The sequence below is a fragment of the Nylanderia fulva genome, unplaced genomic scaffold, assembly GCF_048542155.1.
Source record: "Nylanderia fulva isolate GAGA-0341 unplaced genomic scaffold, ASM4854215v1 Scaffold882, whole genome shotgun sequence".
Taxonomy (NCBI): Eukaryota; Metazoa; Arthropoda; class Insecta; order Hymenoptera; family Formicidae; genus Nylanderia; species Nylanderia fulva.
In genome coordinates, this window is record NW_028191007.1 from 29,300 (window position 1) to 34,324 (window position 5,025).

At 57.2% G+C, this 5,025-nt stretch overlaps 2 pseudogenes; one reads left to right on the forward strand and one right to left on the reverse strand.

Moving 5' to 3' along the window:
• Positions 1-1,642: 1,642 nt before the first annotated feature.
• On the forward strand, positions 1,643-2,250 carry LOC146719734 (uncharacterized; annotated as a pseudogene).
• On the reverse strand, positions 1,908-4,253 carry LOC146719735 (large subunit ribosomal RNA; annotated as a pseudogene).
• Between the last annotated feature and the right edge of the window lie 772 nt (positions 4,254-5,025).

Genomic DNA, 5,025 nt, shown 5'->3' on the forward strand with positions numbered 1-5,025 from the left:
ATAAATAAAGTAAGATGATTCTGAGCCCCGGTTCTGGAGGGCCCGGGTCTGGTGCGATGCTCGCTTGAGACCGCAGAGGTCGGAGGACCCTGACGGGGTCCAGCGGGTCCGTCGCAAATCCTTAAGGCCACCAGCTAAAGCGGACGCCTAAGGAGGAGATGGTCAGCTGTGACATTGTTCGGCGGATTCCAAAAACTGCGTGGTTTGGTGCCCCAAAAAGTACGTGCACACCACTACAACCCAACATCTATCAGTGCCGCGTAAAGGCCAGATGGTCAGTGGAAAAAACTATATTCATGGCCGCGCTGAGGCTGAAGGCATCTTAGCCGGGAAACCTTTCATTAACCAGTATGGGAGACAAGGTTCCCCAATAGGGTCTCGAAGCCATCAAGGGTAAACGGCGGCAGGAGCCTTACCGAGTGATGGTTAGAGACTTCTGCCAAAGATCTAATCGCGTCGCGCGATTGTGATCGGGAGGGGGCATAGGGAGGTGCGGTGATACACGAGCCCGACACCTTCCTGCGGCCATTGGGGCTAGTACTGACGATCAAAGCGCACATCAGCCTCCCCCCTGAACAAAGTTCCCCAAAAACTGCGGGACAAGATACAATCACTGTAACCCAGAGTGCGGGGGTTCCGTAGTACGAGGCTGATACCTTGCTGGCACGGCAAAAGATGCTCTGACGGCGGGGAGGGTCGACGTCTTGGCTATCGGAGAGGGCTGGGCATGATCTTTCCCTGGCCCGCTAAAAAGTGCGCCCCCGCAACGCGTTTTCGGCAAAGAAGCACTGTCCTCCAGTTAAACGAGAGAGAAAGGAAGCAAAGAGAAAGAGGGAGTATGCAATTGTGCAATCCCTCTCCCGAAAAACAAGAAAGTCCTGTTTGTCGCGTATCCTCGAGGCGACTCGGTGCGCGGAGGCCGTCTGTTTGTCGAATTCCTTAACTGCTGGCGCCCCTTATGGGGGCCCTCCCGGTGCGGATGGAGAATGACGGACTTTGCGTGAGTCGTTTGGGGAAGCGGAAACAGGCTGCGAGTGCTGGCCGGAACCGTACGTGGGCCCGAGAGGGATTCACCTCGAAGGTCTCGGCGATGGCGCTGCCCCGTCCATTCCGTTGCGGATAAGACCTTGCTCTGGGATCCTATAAACACTGCAAGGTGACAGGTTTTCCGTAGGACTGGAAACTGCGCCCGGATTGGACCAGATTACGCCCGAGGATGTGAACCTTTTCCCTGCATTCCCTCGTGCGCTTCTGTTCAACTGCCTCCTGGCAGAGACGATCCCCCCTCATCAATCGCCACAACCAGAACGGATTCCTTGAGAAGGGGGATTTCCGTCGGCCGGTCCGACGGAATACCGACCTCTCGCATAGGATCCGTTATAATAAGACCTTCCACAAGATATTGGGCCAAGAGTTGGCAGCCCTCGACTTTTCGACGGCGCCAAAGGGGGTTCCGGCCGGGGAGGGGGTATTGAAACGTCCCAGAAACGTTTTACCCGCGCTTGCTTGAATTTCTTCACTTGACATTCAAGCACTGGGCAGAAATGACATTGCGTCAACACCCCGCGAGGGCCATTGCAATGCTTTGTTTTAATTAGCCCGTCGGATTCCCTAGTTCCTGCCAGTTCGAGCTGAGCGTTGAATGGCGGCCGAAGAGGACGACCACGAGGGGCTCGCGCCGCCACGGAAGCCTCGCAGCAAGGAAGATCCGCGGGAGGCCAAGGCACGGGACCAAGCTCGGATCCCCGGGCCCGCGCGAGAACCCGACCGTTACCTCGCCCAGGCCCGGCACGTCAGCCAGACCCGCTTCCCGACCAACCCGACACGCCCCGCTCCTCAGAGCCAATCCTTATTCCGAAGTTACGGATCCAAATTTGCCGACTTCCCTTTCGTACATTTTTTCTATCGACTAGAGGCTCTTTACCTTGGAACCTGCTGCGGATATGGGTACGAACCGGCGCGACACCCTCCACGTGGCCCTCCCCCTGGATTTTCAAGGTCCGAGGGAAAGATCCGGCAAACCCCCGCAACTGCGGTGCTCTTCGCGTTCCAAAACCCCTCATCCCCTGCTAGAGGTTTCCAGGGAACTCGAACGCTTATACAGAAAAGAAACTCTTTCCCGGATCTCCCGACGGCCGTCTCCAGGTCATTTTGGGTACCCCGACGAACACTCTACGAAGGGCCCGGAATTGTATGCGGTTCGCTGCCGGGTTCCGGAAGGAACCGGATTCCCATTTGCGCCCGACGGGCGTGTGTCCTTTCGTATAATATTATTATTATTTTCTCGACACTCGAGTATATTGTACGCCGTCATTGACATAGGATTTCTCCTAGGCTTAGGATCGACTGACTCGTGTGCCACGGCTCTGTTCACACGAAACCCTTTCCACGTCAGTCCTCCAGGGCCTCGCTGGAGTATTTGCTACTACCACCAAGATCTGCCACCGACGGCGGCTCCAGGCAGGCTCGCGCCCAGACCCTTCTGGCTCACCGTCGCGACCCTCCCTACTGTCAGGCTTCGTGACGACGCGAGAGAAGACTAACGCCCCGCTCCGGTTGCCGCCCCCCACTTGCCGCTGACGGAGAGTATGGCTCGACGCTTCAACGCCATCCATTTTCAGGGCTAGTTGCTTCGGCAGGTGAGTTGTTTACACCTCCTTTTCGGATTCCGACTCCATGGCCACCGTCCTGTGTCTTAAGCAAACCCAAACCCCTTTTTGGTGTCCCATGGGGGCGGTTGGGCGCCTTAACTCTGCCTTTGGTTTCCCACACGCCATTCTCTTTCCAAAAATGGCCCACTTTTACTCCCGATCCGTAATGCCGTGGGTTCATAACAAGAACCCGAGACTCACCCATTTAAAGTTTTGGGGAAAGGTTGAGGGCGTTTCGGCCCCCAAGGCCCTAATTTTATTTTGCTTTTCCAGATGAACTCGCCGCTTCCGTGCAAACGGGCCCAGTGCCACTATCCGAGGGAAACTTTGGGGGGAACCGCTCTAGATGGTTCGATTAGTCTTTTTTCCCCCCATCCCATTCCGACGATCGATTTGCACGTCAAATCGCTACGACCTCCATCAGGGTCCCCCCGATTTCGTCCGACCAGGCAATTTCATCCACCATCTTTTGGCCCCCAAACGTGTACCGCTCGGGTGCGCCTTTTCCCTCGCGATGAAACGAGACGCCCCGGAGGCCCCCCCGCATCGCGACGCGGCCCCATCCACCCTAGGCCCACGGCCGGGGCCCCCAAACCTTTTCACTTTCATTACGCCTTTAGGCCCTCCCCCAAATCCCAAGCCCCCGCGTCCCTGTTAGACCCCTTTGGGGCCCCTTTTTTTCAAGACGGCCTAAAGTACCCAAACAAGTGCGTCGCCGACCGGTATGGGGTTCCCCGAGACCGCGGGAGACGTTCGCAGGCCTGTCAAAGGGTTTTTACCGTACGAAACCCCACAGGGCCCGACCGGGGACGCGCGAATCCGAAACCCCCCCTCCGAGTACCGTGGTGGGGCGCTCCCGAAGGTCCAAGGGCACGGGGGGTGAATGGCGGCCTGATACCTTGCGCTACCGCCGAGCAGCCGGCCGGGCGACCGGGGGTTTTTTTCGCGTGCCTTTTTAAAAAAAACCGGGCCCGCCGCCCGACACCCCCACCGGGCCTTAGACCGACACCCGGCGGGTCGCGACTTTCTACTTTGGGGAGAAGTGCCGAGGGCCCCACGCCGGACATCGGCGCCCCGGTAGCTTTCCCCCGCCCCGGAACCCCGAAAGGGAAATCCGCGGGAACACGCCGACCGACGCAAAGCCAGCGCCGCGACGAAAATCTCCATCCCCCTTCAAATCTTGGGTTTTCTGGGTTTTAAACCCCTGACGTTTTCACGTACTCTTAACTCTCTCTTAAAAGTCCTTTAAACTTTCCCTCAGGGGGTACTTTTCGCTAGGTCCGGGGTCGAAATTTAAGGCTTAGTGGAGTTTACCACCCACTTTGAGCTGCACTCTCAAGCACCCGACTCAAGGAGAGATCTCCCAGGCGCCCCCCGGTTTCGCTAGGGGCCGGGAAACCCTCTGGGGTAATGGCCCCCCCATTCAAGATGGACTTAGACGCAAAACGGGGCCACCTCGGGATAACCCGGATCCTCCCAAACCACTTTTTCCCTGGCGGGAACGGGGGAAATTGGGTCCGGCTCTTTCCCCTGTTCGCTCGCCGCTAAAAGGAAAATCCTGGTTATTTCTTTTCCCCCGCTAATCCATCTTAATTCAGCGGGTAATCCTCGCCCTGCCTGAGGTCGTCGCATAATGAGCTTTCGTAGCCTTTTTGCCCCCCCTCCCCCGGCCCCGCTCATCGGCGTCTCTTTTTCCCTCTATATATTATTATAAAGGGGAGAAGAGACCGTCAAACGAGGGGAGGAAAGCGGAAAGCACAACAAATATCCGCGAAAGCAAATCGCCGGGGCGCAAACCCGGGCACCCACTCGTTGGGGGTAATGGAACGATATATCGGGGGGGTTCGGGTCTCGGGGTCCCCCTTCCTTTTTATTCCCCAATTCGGGGGGATTGGTTTTTACAGTACAAAGACCCGGCGCGCCGGCCCCTTTTTTCGCTTTTAAAAAAGAAATTTTTGTGCCCCTCGGACACGGGTCGGCTTGGGGAATTTAAAACCCCCTTTTCCTAAGAGTAAAAGGGTTACGAATGCTCTATCCGCCGGACGACGACGCGCCTTCCTTTCCTTCCTAATCACCGTTTGTGGGGCGGGCAAGGGCGGCGCCGGATAAACGCGCGAGGGGGTTAACCCCACCGGAACCCCGGCCCCAGAGTGCAGAGCATTTCCCGGGCATTTTGTGATGTACGGAGGGGAGAATTAAAAAGCGCTACTACTTCGGGGACACGACGCAGCGCCGCTCTAGGGAAGCGGGCCATTTTTCGCCTGACCCTTTTTTTTTTTGGGCCCCTTGTTGCTCCCCTTCGCGCGCTCTTATCTCATCCCCTTTCTCCTCGCTCTCGCGTACCACCGACTTGGATTTCCCAAACACGCCTTTT